Raw genomic sequence first — 16,607 nt, forward strand, 5'->3', positions numbered from 1 at the left:
AGAAAGCAGAGAGTAGTGGTTAATGGATGTTCTTCAGACTGGGGGGATGTAAACAGTGGTGTCCCCCAGGGTCAATGTTGGGACCATTGCTCTTAATATAGAGACAGGATCTGGACTTGGGTATATGGGGCACATGATCAACTTTCCAGATGACACCAAATCTGGGACCATGACCAACTGTGAGGACTGCAAGTGACTTCTGTGTGAATATACAGCTTAGTAGATGTCAGATAAAATTTAATGCAGAGAAATATGAGGTGATATATTTTGGGAGAAGACAATGGTCGGAAAAGTAGATTTAACGGTAAAAGTGTAAAAGGAGTAGAGTGGAACAGTAAAGAGATGCCAGATTCTAGCTAGTGCCATGTGATATTAATTAGCAGGTTTGAGAATCCAGTTTCAGCAATTTTAATAAGAAATATAAGATGAGCAGATTTTCTGCCCAGTACTGTATCTTGTATTGATCCATCAATCAGATAAACATGCAAGTTCCACGTATCCACAGTAACTGACACGAGGTCAGCCCGCTGGATGGAACCTCGGGCACCCTGAGCTTGATCTCCGGTGTCTCCAGTCCCAACTGCCCCCTTACATCAGTCTCCCTTCACTTTTATATCCTGCAGTGATCCATCCCTGGCTTCTCTGCTGGGTTTTGGCAGGAAGCAAGGAAAAGACAGCTGGAACTTGAACGCATTCCCTGGATCCCAGCAGATACTTTTCTTCAGTAATGTTCTCAATATCCCTAAACTGCTCTGCCTACTGTTAATTATATTATTTCTTATAGTTTCACAATTATAGGTATAAACATCGCACATTATAATCTAATATATTACCCACTCTGGTTTAAGCTTACATTGTGGTCAATAACAGACAACCCTGTTCTTTAATTTCCAACTAGCAGATTCTGTGGAATAGAATGTCTTACCAGTGTTGCCATGGGTCTGCTAATTCCCACGGGCAGATCAGACAAAGTGCTTTTAGTGGGAGGTCCAGCAGTGAAAGTGAAACCAAACCAAAGGGAACAAATAAAGATTTAAACCAAAGGAACAGGAAACAGAACAATGGGAAAAAACACAACTGGCCCAAAAGTGTGATTAATTTCCCCAAAAGGTCGGTCTAGACAGTTAGAAACTCCTCCTGGTGAGTGTGTGCCTGCAGGACTCGGCTTCACTCCAGTGTTTAAAGGCACAGGGCTCTGACCTCACACCCAGGGGGCAATGGGTGGGAAATCCAGGGGCAGTGGTACACGCCCGGAAGTACCCCAGAGCAGTGAATGCCCACTGGGCCCCAGCACATGCTCAGGGGAAAACCCCAGGAATGGGCAAAGCCAGCATGCCCACTCTGAACCCAGTTTGCTGCTCCCTCTGTGCCCAGCACTGCCTGCACCCCCGGCACACGGAAGTGGAATTTCAGCCTCAGTGTTACAAGTTTCATCGGTTACAGGCTGGCGAGAGGAATAGTTCACACTGACACCGAGCTGTGTGATCGGTTCAGTCTGCTTATGACTGACGGGCCCTTTTGAGTGGTCAGGTTTTCAAATTCTCCGTAACTCTAATCCCAGATATAAGAGAGGAGAGATCTGTGTTTAAATCAAAGAGTCTCCTTAGAGATTCTCTGAGAAGGAACTGGTCAGCTTTAAACACCAGAAAGAGAAACAATGTTAGAAATTTCCAATTAGCATTTTTTGACCAATTTCGACTCCCACAGGGATGGGGAATTCTAGAATAAGAAGGAACTGGTCATGATTTGAAAGGTACTGAAGGATTCGAGGAGCTCTTACATTTGGGATATTTATTTTGTCTACTCGAGGAGTTAGATAACAGACTTCTTGCTGTGAATATAAAGTTGCATTATTGGGCCATGATGTATTTACTTGTTTATGTTTGGTTAAATATATTTTCTGAGTGGATTTAAATTCAAGACAATGTTTGCAGGCGTGATGCTCTATTCACACATCGAGGGTGAGAGAGATGCTATGGGGCACACGCAAAGTCCAGTAGCTGAAAGTGATTAACAGACTGGGTTTGTGTTTCGTGATCCCGGGCATGTTACCGATACCATCGCTGCATCCCAATGCTAGGAGAGGCACGCTGGGAGGTATGGGAGCTGGGGCTTGTCCATGAAGTAACTGAAGGTATGAAAACTGAAATAAAGTAGAAATAGAAAGAAGAAAAGGCCCAAAAATGTAGCAGTCAGTAACAGGACATCAATTAGTCTCCTCTTATCTAGGAGACATTAAATATCGACACACTGTGTTATTTGAAATATCAAAATATTAAACTCCAGCTCAGTTAAAAGATTATCAATACCAGCAGAAACAAACTCCAACAGTCAGAATGAACACGATTCAATCCAGGATGTGATTAACAGCTGCAACAACAGCAGAATCCAAACCTTGCAGTCACTTGTGAGCTTGCTGGTGTCTCAGTAGGTGGGATGACTGAGTGAATCCCTTCCCACATTCAGAGCAGGTGAATGGTGTCTCCCCAGTGTGAACTCGCTGGTGTTTCAGCAGGTCAGATGACTGAGTGAAACTTTTCCCACACTCAGAGCAGGTGAAAGGTCTCTCTCCAGTATGAACTCGCTGGTGTCTCAGCAGGCTGGATGACTGAGTGAATCCCTTCCCACATTCAGAGCAGGTGAACGGCCTCTCCCCAGTATGAACTCGTTGGTGTATCAGCAGGTCGGATGACTTTGTGAAACCCTTCGCACATTCAGAGCAGGTGAATGGCCTCTCCCCAGTGTGAACTCGCTGGTGTATCAGCAGGTGAGATGACCGAGTGAATCCCTTCCCACAGTCAGAGCAACTGAACGGTCTCTCCCCAGTGTGCACTCACTGGTGTGTCAGCAGTTCGGATGACAGAGCAAATCCCTTGCCACACATGGAGCAGGTGAATGGCCTCTCCCCAGTGTGAATTCGCTAGTGAGTTACAAGGTGGTATGACTGAATGAATCTCTTCTCACATACTGCGCAGGTAAATGGTCTCTCCCCAGTGTGAACTCGCTGGTGTGTCAGCAGGTCAGATGACCGAATGAAACCCTGCCCACACACGGAGCAGGTGAATGGCCTCTCCCCAGTGTGACTGGGCTTGTGCCTCTCCAGGTTAGATGATAGGCTGAAGCCTTGTCCACACACAGAGCACATGTACCGTTTCTCCCCGCTGTGAACGGTGCTTTTAGCTTTCATGTTCAAAGGCCGATCATATTTCGGTCCCAATGTAATGAGTAACTCCGTGAGATCTTGACATGACATTTGGTTTGAGATTCCCATCTGCAAATCCTCCCCTTTTGTCATTGTGAATTTCAAACAGGAAACGGAAGGTTGAGAGAGAACCAACCAAAACATAAAGACAGGTTGTGAAATTGAGCTTAATGAATCTGGTCATTTGTCAGGCTGGCACTGGAGAAATGTCACCAAAGAAGCTGCCAGATTGTCGTTAAAAATCCAACTGGTCACTAATGTCCTTCAGGGAAGGGAACCTACCTTTCTTGACAGTCCTACATGGGAAATTATTGGTCCTACTGGGCTCAGAAGTACTGGGGGTTAAACCCAGCAACTTCTCCATCTCCACTCCTGCTCAAACTGATGCAACAAACAGACCCACACAGGAGGCGCGGGACCGACCTCTGCATCCAGTGCCCACCCCGACACCGAGCGGCCTGCTGTATAAATGCAAGTTGTTGTTTTCCTTGTGTGGGGGAGGTGCTGCCCCCGGGGCTTTCTGGTGCCGGAGCCCTGGCCACACGTCCACCAGGCCCTGCGGCTCTGACTCGGGATCTGAGACCTACATTCGGTGTTGCTGAGGTTGCGCTCACTCTGCTCAGTCTCTGGGAGCCGCTCCGCACAGGAAGGCACTCTCCGGGATCAGCCCTTCCCGTGCGGTGTCCCCCTGCTGATGGAGATAGGGCATATCCCCTGACGCAGGACACTCTGGGTAAGACTATCTGCCATTGTCGGGGAGTGGTACAACACAGAAGGAGGCCATTCGGCCCATCATGTCTGTGCCGGCCTTTTGGTAGAACTATTCAACGAGTCTCACTCCTCTGCTCTTTACCCGTAGCATAGTATATTTTTCCATTCAAGTATTTATCCAATTCCCTTTTGAAAGTTATTATTGAATCTGCTTTCAGGCAGAGCATTCCAGATCACAACTAGTCGCTGTGTAACAAATGATTCCACATCTCACCTCCGGTTCTTTTGCCAATAACTGAAGTGCCTCATCCACTCCTTGCTTTGGAGGCAGTTCAGTGAAGGTTCACTAGGTTGATTCCGGAGATGAGGTGGTTGACTTATGAGGAAAGGTTGAGTAGGTTGTCTACTCATTGGAATTCAGAAGAATGAGAGGTGATCTTATCGAAACGTATAAGATTATGAGGCAGCTTGACAAGGTGGATGCAGAAAGGATGTTTCCACTGATGGGGGCGACTAGAACTAGAGAGCATGATCTTAGAATAAGGGGCTGCCCATTTAAAACAGAGATGAGGAGAAATTTATTCTCTCAGAGAGTTGTAAATCTGTGGAATTTGCTGCCTCAGAAAGCTGTGGATACTGGGACATTGAATAGATTTAAGACAGAAATAAATGATAACGGGATAAGGGGTTATGGAGAGCGGGCGGGAAAGTGGTGCTGAGTCTATGATCAGATCAGTCATGATCTTATTGAATGGCAGAGCAGGCTCGAGGGGCCGTTTGACCTACTCCTGTTCCTATTTCTTATGTTCTTATCCCTGGCACCATTCCTTCTGCACCCTCTCTAAAAGCTTGGCATCATTCCTAAAGTTTGGGGCCGAGAATTGAACGCAGTACTACAGCTGAGGTCTAACCAATGTTTTATTGAGGTTTAGCATAACTAAATATCAAATGCTGATATTTCCGTGATGGGGTTTAAACGGTGAGGTATATCCAGTCAGTTGGATTTGTAAATAAGACTATGAACCGAAAGATGCACATTTGGAGTGGAGAGCCGTGAGACACGCTGTGTAACCAGGCGCAAACACTCTGCACATCCCAGACATCACTTGTTTCCCACTTGGCATGAAAGGAATATGTTACTTGCAACAATTCATTGGATTTGATTTCAAATATATTAGTATAGAAACTGAATCATGTTTCTATGATTGCTTTCCCAACTCAGATTCAAGGCCTCTATTTTTTTCTTTGTCTGTGTACAGTCCCAGGATTCCAAACCTGGGACTGTACCTGGAGATTCCAAACCTGGGAATGTACATGGAGATTCTAATCCTGGGACTGTACATGGAGATTCCAAACCTGGGACTGTACATGGGGATTCGAACCCTGGGACTGTAGACGGGGCATTCCAGCCCTAGGACTATAGAAGGGGACCCATCTCTGGGTCTCTTGCTACAAATGTGTGGGATGTAAACTGAGTAGCATCTTTAGACGAGATGGTGAGAGAAAAGTAACTGTGGCTGCAATTTTCACACGGGCACTCGACCCCAGTTGGGACCAGACACTGAAGCCCCACCCACGTTTTGCACCAAGAGAACTGCGCATGCGCTTTACTACTCACTATTTCAAGATGGCGGAGCTTGGAACCGGCTTTCCTGTACAAAGATGGCGGCAGTTCGCCTGAGCCTGTGACCTGGCCAAAGCCGCGAGCTGCAAACGTGGGGCGATCAGGTTATTATTCCGGGCTTGCGGCATATACCAGTTGTTTATGAAGCCTGTCCACCCACTCGCGGATCCATTATGCCCCTCCGCACCATGAATCTTACCGAGTTGTCTGCAGCCGCTCCCTACTGTCTCTCTCCACCATTACACGCATCGCGGATGCTCCAAACCAAGGCGGATTTCGCGCTTGCGCGCTGGGCTCCTGTAGACTGGGTGCGGCACATTCTCTCCCGCGGTGCATGCTGGGAAATAACCCCGCCATTGAAAGCCCACATTTGTCAATAGACCTGGATTTATCGTGATTGCTTTGCGCACTGAACCATGATCATTCTGGCAGCTAGAGTTCGTTTCTTCTGATTTTAATAACCCCTATACCTGGGCTGAAGATTACCATTCCTCATGTTGAGGCTCTATAATTCCCGAGCGGAGCATAAACGCCGGCATGGACTGGATAGTCCGAATGACCCGTGTATGTGCCGTATATCCTATGTAATTTTGTAGTCTCAGTGCGCAGCACACTCGCCTGTGAGTCAGAAGGTTGAGGGAGCACTGCGCTGTAAACCGAGGCCCCGTTTGCCCTTTCAAGTGCGCTAAAAGATCCCATGATACTACATTTATTTCGCAGAAGAGCGGGGAAGTTATCCCCGGTGCCCTGGCCAATATTTATTCCTCAATCAATATAACAAAAAAACTGATTATCTGGTCATTATCACAATGCTGTTTGTGGGAGCTCGCTGTGCGTAAATTGGCTGCCGCGTTTCCCACATTACAATCGTGACTACACTCCAAAAAGTACTTCATTGGCTGTTAAAAAAAACTTTGAGACGTCCGTTGGTCGTGAAAGGCGCGATATAAATTGGTGTCTCAGTGTAAGTGGTCCCTGGATTTGGTGCTTCAGTGTAACTGGTTCCGGGTTTTTTGTCACAGTATGGGTAATCCCTGGATTTGGTGTCATGGTGTAAGTTGTCCCTGAATCTAGTTTATCAGTGTAAGTGGTCCATGGATTTGGTGTCATAAGGTAAGTGCCCACTGGATTTGGGATCACAATGCATGTGGTCCCTGGATTTGGTGTCACAGTATAAGTGGACCCTGGATTTGGTGTCATACTGTAAGTAGTCCCTGGATGTGATGTCAACAATATTTCTTAACTGGGACTGAGGCCAAACCCGCAGCCCAGCAATATGTTCAGCACAGAATGATCCCACACAATTCTATTCCCAAATAACACAGTCCACATTAATTCACCAGAAACAGTTCAGTATCCAAAATTAACTGCAGCACTGCGCCTAACTTCAGTGAAACACACAATTCTAAATATTTTAAAGGGAAAGTAAACCACATTATAGTGGTCAGGGCATCAAATCCAGTTTTCTTATTGTTCAGCACAAACACCTTGAAGATAAATGGCACAAACACCTTGAAGATAAATCTTATCAATTTACTACACTTCCCTGACTTTCACAAGAATTTGCATTAATACCAGATTGCACTCGGATGATTTATGCCAATTCACCCAAGAACAATGATTTAAGAAAAAAATCCAAATTGATGGTGTAATTTTCCTGTTTTCATCTTACATCTTCATTCACTCCCTTTCATTAACTTTGATACAGTATTCACCATTCCATTCAAGAGCCCCGGAGGAATTTTACTGTCTAATACAATATTATCTTAATATCTTTAAAACATAGATCAAACATTCCCACTTGCTCCAAGTTATAACCCATTTTGTTTATTTAATTTTATTTAACCATTTTTACTTAACTCTTCTTGGACCTTTTATTCCCCAAAATATGCCAGAGAGCAATTCAGTCTGCGAGATGAAGGATGTTAGTTACTTTTAACACAACAGTCTCCCTCCAAAAACTTCTTTCTGAATATGTAGTTTGGACAAGACTACATAGACTGGCTCTTTTCAAAAGCAAACTTGATTATCCCCTTAAATTTCAGCTAACTTTCCCTCCTCATGTGCTTGAACAGCACATCAAATTTTAATTTCACAAACAAATTATGTCCAGACTTTGTGATTTACAAAGAAGACTAAAGCAACAATTGCATTTGGATGCAAGTCATTTATCTCCACCTTCAAGCAGTGTTTCTTGAAAAACAGGATTACATGGGATATACGGTACAAAAACATACCATTCGGCCCAACAAGACCATGTTTATTCTCCACTTGAGCCTCCACCCATCTGTCCTCATCTAATACTATCAGCATAACTCTCTATTCCCTTCTCTCTGATAAGCTTGACTAGTCTCCCCTTAAATGTTTCTATACTATTTGCTTCAACCACTTCCTGTGGTAGCGAGTTCCACATTTTCACCAATCTTTGTGTAAAAAAGTTTCTTCTCAATTCCTTATTTGATTTCTTGGTGACTATCGTATATTAATGGCCTTTGTTATGCTCTTCCCTACAAGTGTAAACATTCATTCTGTAGTATCCTTACACCTTACTATAGAATGTTTAACTAATTTACTGGAATTCTTTGAGGATATAACATGCATGGTGGATAGAGGTGTACCGATGGATGTGGTGTATTTAGATTTCCAAAAGGCATTCGATAAGGTGCCACACAAAAGTTTACTGCAGAAGATAAAGGTACACTGAGTCAGAGGAAACGTATTAGCATGGATCGAGAATTGGCTGGCTAACAGAAAGCAGCGAGTCGGGATAAATGGGTCCTTTTCGGGTTGGAAATCAGTGGTTAGTGGTGTGCCACAGGGATCGGTGCTGGGACCACAACTGTTTACAATATACATAGATGAACTGGAAGGGACAGAGTGCAGTGTAACAACATTTACAGATGACACAAAGATTAGTGGGAAAGCGGGTTGTGTAGAGGACACAGAGAGGCTGCAAAGAGATTTAGATAGGTTAAGCGAATGGGCTAAGGTTTGGCAAATGGAATACAATGTCGGAAAATGTGAGGTCATCCACCTTGGAAAAAAAACAGTAAAAGGGAATATTATTTGAATGGGGAGAAATTACAACATGCTGCGGTGCCGAGAAACCTGGGGGTCCTTGTGCATGAAACTCTTTTTGGAGTTTACCTGCAAAACATAAACATTAAAACCATGCCACCCGCCTGGGTGACACAGCAGACATTTTCAAGGCCCCTTTTTTTTTTTTCTTTTTTTTTGGTTTTTTTTTGGGGCGCTAAAATCAAATTTTTCCAGTGCCCCCTATAAAAGGGGAGGGGGACACTAAAAGCACCGGCAATGAAAACAAATTAAACTTTAAAACGTAAAATCAAATTAAAATTTGGTTGCCGGGCGTGATGATGCACTCCAGTCCCTCCGGTGCCCACCTCTCGCGGAAGGCCGCGAGCGTACCGGTGGACACCGCGTGCTCCATCTCCAAGGACACCCTGGACCGGATGTAAGAGCGGAAGAGAGGCAGGCAGTCAGGTTGAACAACCCCCTCGACCGCCCGCTGCCTGGACCGGCTGATGGCACCCTTGGCCGTGCCCAGGAGCAGTCCTACGAGGAGGCCTTCGGACCTACCCGCTCCCCTCCGCACAGGGTGCCCAAAGATCAGGAGAGTGGGACTGAAGTGCAGCCAGAATTTCAGGAGCAGCCCCTTCAAATAATGGAACAGGGGCTGCAACCTCGTGCACTCAATAAAAACATGGAACACGGACTCCTCCAGACCGCAGAAATTGCAGGTGGCCTGGGAGTCCGTGAACCGGCTTAAAAATTTATTGCACGGCACTGCTCCGTGCACCACCCTCCAGGCCAAGTCCCTGATGAATAGTGGGAGGACCCCTGCGTAGAGTGCCCTCCATCGGGGACCCCCGCCTCCTCCGGACGGCAAGATGGTATGCCATGGCGTGTCCGGACGGCCGGCGAGGATGGCAAAGTTGAGGGTGTGCAGGAGCAGCCCGTACAGGAAACCCCTCCGCGCGGAACTGAAAGGCACGGAGGGGATTTCCCCGAGGCGGCTCAAGTTGTGAGGCGCCGGCCCCCGAGGGAGGTTCCGGGGTTTGGCGCCGATGAGGAATTCCGTCCGGTCGGGAGTCAGTTCGGACGGGACCTCCCCACGTGCTTGAGCCTCCTCGATGCATCTAACGGAGTCAGGGCCCAGAGCTGTTTTTAGCGACTCGATGGCATCGGCCGCGTCGCGGACGTTGGCAGAATTTAGGCGCCGCGCCAGCGTGTCTGGCGCCATCCAGCCCGCTCCTCCGCCATCGAGCAGGTCCCTGACCCTGGTCACCTCACCAGCCACAGCCCTCTCTTCCGACCGCCACATAAAACCTCGGCCGTGGAGGTACGGATTCCCGAGCAGCGGTTCCTGCAGGACGGCCGCCACTCCAGCCGGCGGAGAGCTGCGCTTGGTGGAGACTTTGTTCCAGACCCTGATGAGTTCCCTGTAAAAGACAGGCAGCTCCCGGAGGGCGGTCCTGGCACCCCCCAAGTTCACAAACAGGAGCTGCGTGTCATAATTGAGGTCGAGCTGCTGGCGGAAGAAACACCTCGCCAGAGCGCACCACCTAGGAGGGGGCTCGACGTAAAGGTATCTCTGCAGGGTCTGAAGACGGAAAGTCGCGAGCTGGGCGCTGACGCACACCAATGACTAACCGCCCTCCTCAAGCGGGAGACTCAAGACCGCAGCAGAGACCCAGTGCTTCCTGTTGTTCCAGAAGAAGTCCACCAGCTTCTTCTGTATCTTGGCGACAAACGCAGGGGGAGGGGTCAAAGTGACCAGCCGGTACCACAACATTGCGGCCACCAGCTGGTTTATGACTAGCGCTCGACCCCTGTAGGACAGCACTCGGAGCAGTCCTGTCCAGCGCCCTAGGCGAGCGGCGACCTTGGCCTCCAGCTCCTGCCAGTTCGCCGGCCAGGCTCCCTCGTCGGGGCTAAGGTAGACTCCCAGATAGAGGAGATGAGTCGTGCTCCAGGCAAAAGGCCTGAGCTCCTCCGGCAGGGAGTCCACCCACCACTGACCCACCAGGAGTCCGGAACATTTCTCCCAGTTGATCCTGGCGGAGGACGCGGCCGAGTAAATCTCCTGGCACTCACGCATCCTCCGCAGGTCAGCGGGATCCTCTACCGCGAGAAGCACGTCATCGGCGTAAGCCGAGAGGACGACCTCCACGCCCGGCCCTTGCAGAGCCAGTCCCGTCAACCTCGTCCGCAAGAGGCGCAGGAAAGGCTCCACGCAAACGGCGTATAACTGGCCGGACATGGGGCATCCCTGGCGCACCCCTCTCCTAAAGCGAAGGGGCGCCGTCAAGGACCTCCTTGTGCATGAATCCCAAAAAAGTTAGTTTGCAGGTGCAGCAGGTAATCAGGATGGCGAATGGAATGTTGGCCTTCATTTGCTAGAGGAATGGAGTACAAAAGAGGGAGGTCCTGCTGCAACTGTACAGGGTATTGGTGAGGCCGCACCTGGAATACTGTGTGCAGTTTTGGTCACCTTACTTAAGGAAGGATATACTAGCTTTGGAGGGGGTACAGAGACGATTCACTAGGCTGATACTGGAGATGAGGGGGTTACCTTATGATGATAGATTGAGTAGACTGAGTCTTTACTCGTTGGAGTTCAGAAGGATGAGGGGTGATCTTATGGAAACATTTAAAATAATGAAAGAGATAGACAAGATAGAGGCAGAGAGGTTGTTTCCACTGGTCGGGGAGACTAGAACTAGGGGGCACAGCCTCAAAATACGGGGGAGCCAATTTAAAACTGAATGGAGCAGGAATTTCTTCTCCCAGAGGGTTGTGAATCTGTGGAATTCTCTGCCCAAGGAAGCAGTTGAGGCTAGCTCATTGAATGTATTCAAATCACAGACAGATTTTTGACCAATAAGGGAATTAAGAGTTATGGGGAGCGGGCAGGTAAGTGGGGCTGAATCCACGGCCAGATCAGTCATGATCTTGTTGAATGGCGGAGCAGGCTCGAGGGGCTAGATGGCCTACTCCTGTTCCTAATTCTTATGTTTTTATGTTCTTATTTTTATATACCTGGATGACCAGGTGAGGAGTGACTCCCACAAGTTCACCCCCTGTAGTCAAGGTGTACATTTCTCAGGTGTTTACAGTGTACATAACAGGTTACAGTTATATGAAGGTTACAAACATGACATCACCTCCCCTCCATGTCTTTTGGTCAAAGATTGAGTCTTTCAGGCGGTCAATGCTCTCTTGTGGAGTGCCGCAGTTGGGTTCTGGTGGTTGAGCCTTGGCATGCATCTCGGTCGCCTGAGGTGATTCCGGCCTGTCCGGGCTGGCCGCAGGGACTGTGCATGCTGTTGAATGTCCTGTTGCTCGTTCACTGGCAGTGGTGTGGGTAACATCTCATGATCTTCCTCAGGTTCCTCAGTGTCCATGCTAAGCCTTTTCTTTACTTGTTCGAGATGTTTGCGGCATATCTGCCCATTGCTAAGTCTGACCACTATGACCCTATTCCCCTCTTTGCCAATTACAGTACCCTCAAGCCACTTGGATCCCAAAGCATGACTGAGAATGAATACAGAGTCATCGATTTCTATGCATCTCCCCACTGAGTTGCGATCATGGCACTCGATTTGAGACTGGCGCTTGCCCTCAACAATGTCTGACAGGGATGGATGAATGAGGGACAGCCGCGTTTTAAGCATGCATTTCATGAGTAGTTCTGCGGGCGGGACTCCCGTGAGCGAATGCAGGCGGGACCTATAGGCCAGCAGGAGGCGCAATAGGTAGTATTGAAGGGAGGGTCCTTGAATCTGGAACATGCCCTGTTTTATGATTTGAACCGCACGTTCCACCTGGCCATTGGAAGCCAGCTTGAACGGTGCTGTCCTGACGTGTTTGATACCATTACCCGTCATAAACTCCTGGAATTCATAGCTAGTGAAACATGAGCCATTGTCGCTAACCAGGATGTCCGGCAAGCCGTGGGTCGCAAAGACCGTATGCAGACTCTCCACAGTGGTGGATGTTGTGCACGAATTCAATATGATGCACTCGATCCATTTCGAGTATGCATCGACAACAATCAGGAAAATTTTTCCCATGAATGGGCCCGCGTATTCTACGTGAATACGTGACCATGGCTTGGTGGACCAGCGCCACGGGCTGAGTGGGGCCTCCCTGGGGGCATTTCACAGCTGAGCACACGTCGTGCACCTGCGAACCCAGTGTTCCAGGTCTGAGTCAATTCCCGGCCACAATACATTTGACCGGGCAATGGCCTTCATTAGCACGATGCCTGGGTGCTCGCTGTGGAGTTCCCTGATGAATACTTCCCTACCTTTGTGGGGCATGACTTCCCGGCTGTCCTATAGCAGGCAGTCGGCTTGGATGAAGAGCTCGTCCATCCTTCTGTGAAACGGTCTGACCTCCTGTGTACGGGCGCCCAATCCCCAGTCAGGACACATTTCTTTATCAGAGATAGGAAGGGATCTCTGTTGGTCCAGATTTTGATCTGGTGGGCTGTGATGGGGGAGCCTGCGGTGTCGAAAGCCTCAATGGTCATGACCATCTCCGCGCTTTGCTCCACCGCCCCCTCAGTGGTCACCAGTGGGAGCCTGCTGAGCGCATCAGTGCAATTTTCGGTGCCTGGCCGGTGCCGTATGGTGTAGTCATATGCAGCCAGCATGAGGGCCCACTGCTGTATGCGAGCTGATGCATTGGCATTGACAGCCTTTCTGTCAGACAACAGGGATGTTAACGGCTTGTGGTCCGTTTCTAACTCGAACCTTCTGCCGAAAAGGTACTAGTGCATCTTTTTCACCCCGTAGACACTTGCGAGTGCTTCCTTTTCAACCATCCCATATCCCCGTTCTGCCTGGGAGAGCGAGCTGGAGGCATAAGCCACAGGTTGGAGTTGGCCTTCATCATTACTCTGCTGCAACACACACCCAACCCTATAGGATGATACATCACACGTTAAAACCAGTTTCTTACAGGGGTTGTACAAGGTCAACAGCTTGTTAGAACAAAGCAGGTTCCGCGCCCGATTGAAAGCCCGTTCTCGACAGTCCCCCCAAAACCTTTTGCAACCCTTAGGCAGGAGCACGTGTAGCGGCTGCAACAATGTGTTTAAGTTCGGCAGAAAGTTCCCGAAGTAGTTCAAGAGTCCCAGGAAAGACCGCAACTCCGATGTGTTGCCGGCCCTGGGCGCACGACAGATCGCCTCCGTTTTGGATTCGGTAGGCCGGATCCCATCTGCGGCAATCCTCCTGCCCAAAAACTCGACCTCTGGGGCCAAAAGCACACACTTGGACTTCTTTAGTCGCAAGCCTACCCAGTCCAGTTGGCGTAGCACCTCCTCCAGGTTGTGGAGGTGTTCCTCGGTGTCTTGACCCGTGATTAGGATGTCATCTTGGAATACGATTGTTCCAGGAATGGATTTAACAAGCTTTCCATGTTCCTCTGGAAGATAGTAGCCACTGAACGAATGTCAAATGGACATCTGTTGTAAACAAATAGCTCCTTGTGCGTAGTGATGGTGGTCAGAAGCTTGGATTCTTCAGCCAGTTCCTGAGTCATGTAGGCTGAAGTGAGGTTCAACTTGGTGAACAGCTTGCCACCTGCCAGCGTAGCAAAAAGATCCCCCGCTCTCAGAAGCGGCTATTGGTCCTGTAGTGACATCCGGTTGATGGTGGCCTTGTAGTAGCCACAAATCCTGACCGAGCCATCCGCTTTAAGGACAGGAACGATGGGGCTTGCCCAGTCACTGAATTCAACAGGCGAAATTATACCCTCTCTTAGTAGCCTGTCCAACTCACTCTCAATTCTCTCATGCATCACATACGGCACGGCTCTGGCTTTGTGGTGCACTGGTCTGGCTTCCAGGGTGATGCGTATCATTACTTTGGTGCCCTTAAAAGTCCCGACACCTGGTTGAAAAAGTGACTCGAATTTCTGTAGGGCCTGTGAGCATGAACTTTGCTCCACAGATAAAATGGCGTGCATATCCCCCAATTTCCAGTTCATCTCAGCTAGCCAGCTCCTCCCCAAGAGTGCGGGACATTCCCCGGGACAATCCAGAGTGGCAGCCGATTCTCTGATCCGTTGTGTGTGACCACCAAGTTTGCACTGCCTAGCACTGGGATGATCTCTCTGGTGTATGTCCATAACTGCGTGTCAATGCGTTCCAGTTTGGGCCTGTTAGCTTTGAGTGGCCATAGTTTTTCAAATTGTTGGGCACTCATAAGTGACTGGCTGGCTCCTGTGTCCAGCTCCATGCCATTATAGGACTTCCATTATCATAGGTGGCGTTTTGGTATACGAGCTGTGGATGTCTGCCACATGAACCCGCTGGACTTCAGCGTCCATAACTTTGCCCCAAGCATCAACCTGCCTTGCAGACCCTTCATCTGGTTCCTCTGCCTTGTAAACTAGCCTCACAAACTAGCCTCGCTATGGGCTTTCTGCACATTCTGGCCAAATGTCCACTGAAGTTACAGTTTCTACAGCTAAATTGTTGAAACCTACAGGTTTTCGCAACATGTCTGCCACCGCACCTCCAGCATGAGCTGAGATTGTTGTGAACAAAGGAACTGTTACCAGGCATTCCTCTCTGATTGTCTCTTTGATTAATCCTGAGCACTCTGTTGGTGAGTGTCAATGGTCCCATCCCGGGACGCATTGTCCCTTGTGATGGCGTGAATTGCCGTTCCCCCTGCCATTGTCTCTGTTGCTGGCCCACCCTAGAGTCTGTTGCTGCCTGGGCAGTGTTGAATTGCCCTTGCATGCCTGTGGGGTTCTGAGTCGCGTTTACAATGTTAACTCCCTGGTCCATCGCCACGTTGGAACCAGGGCTGCACGCGTAAATTATCTTGGTCTCCTCTTCCCCTGCCATGAAGGTCTGAGCTATCAATGCTGCCCTTTCTAAAGTCAAGTCCTTGGTCTCAATAAGCTTCCTGAAAATTGCGCCATGACCAATGCCTTCAATGAAGAAATACCTTAATATCTCCCCCCTGCAGGTGTCTGTGAACTTACAGAGGCTGGCCAAAGGGCGAAGGTCTGCAATGCAGTTCGATATGCTTTGTCCCTCCCGATGCCGGTGTGTATAGAACTAGTGCCGGGCCATGTGTATACTGCTCGCCGGTTTGAGGTGCTCACCGATCAGTGTGCTGAGCTCTTCAAAAGGACTTGTCTGCCAGCTTCTCGGTTGCGAGCAGGTCTTTCATCAGTGCATATGTCTTGGAACCACAGCTGGTCAATAGATGCGCCCTTCGCTTGTCAGCCACTTCCTCTCCCAGCCAGTCCTTCGAGACAAAGCTCTGCTGGAGCCTCTCAACGAAATCGTCCCAGTCCTCACCAACACAGTACCGTTCCTCTGTGCTACCGGTGGCCATCCTCGTGGGTCATTGATTCCCGTTTCTCGTCGCCAAATGTAATGTCCTTACACCTTACTATAAAATCACACGAGGCATGTACCACAGACAAGGTCACTACACGACCTGAACCTTTATTCCCAGGACCAAGAAGTGCTAACCCTGCGTGGGACATCCCTTTATATACCTGGATGACCAAGTGAGGAGTGTCTCCCACAAGTTCATCCCCTGTGGTCGAGTTGTGGATTTCTCAGATGTATACAGTGTTGTTACATAAAAGGTTACAGTTATGAGAAGGTTACAGACGTGACACATTCTGTACCTACTCTATCAAAACCTTTTCTAATTTTAAAGAATTCTATTAGGTCACCATTCAGCCTTATTTTTTGAAGAGAAAAGATACCCAGCCTCTCCTTATAGGATAGATATACCCTCATTTCTGCTATCATCCTTGTAAATCTTCTCTGGATCCCTCCAGTGCATCTATGTCCTTTTTTTAATATGGCAACTAGATTTGTATTCAGTAGTCTTAAGTACAGTCTAACAATGTTCGATACAGGTTAAGCATAACTTCACTACTTTTCCATTCTATAAGAATTCAATTCTGCAACAGTTCTATAACAATTGATCCCGATAATTTAACCCAATCGGGTAGTTGTATGTCCAATTTTGTCAAGACACTGTGACATTCGATGTCTGCAGA

General features: G+C 48.4%; 1 protein-coding gene and 1 pseudogene across 1 annotated transcript in view; one reads left to right on the plus strand and one right to left on the minus strand.

The window, feature by feature from the left end:
- Positions 1–16,607, plus strand: part of LOC139273419 (histone H2A) — a 605,799-nt gene that overhangs the window by 519,952 nt on the left and 69,240 nt on the right. The window lies entirely within an intron of this gene.
- The window catches only part of LOC139273441 (zinc finger protein 721-like), a 460,657-nt pseudogene that overhangs the window by 390,559 nt on the left and 53,491 nt on the right, over positions 1–16,607 (minus strand).

Source organism: Pristiophorus japonicus, chromosome 9 (genome assembly GCF_044704955.1).
Source record: "Pristiophorus japonicus isolate sPriJap1 chromosome 9, sPriJap1.hap1, whole genome shotgun sequence".
Lineage (NCBI taxonomy): Eukaryota > Metazoa > Chordata > Chondrichthyes > Pristiophoridae > Pristiophorus > Pristiophorus japonicus.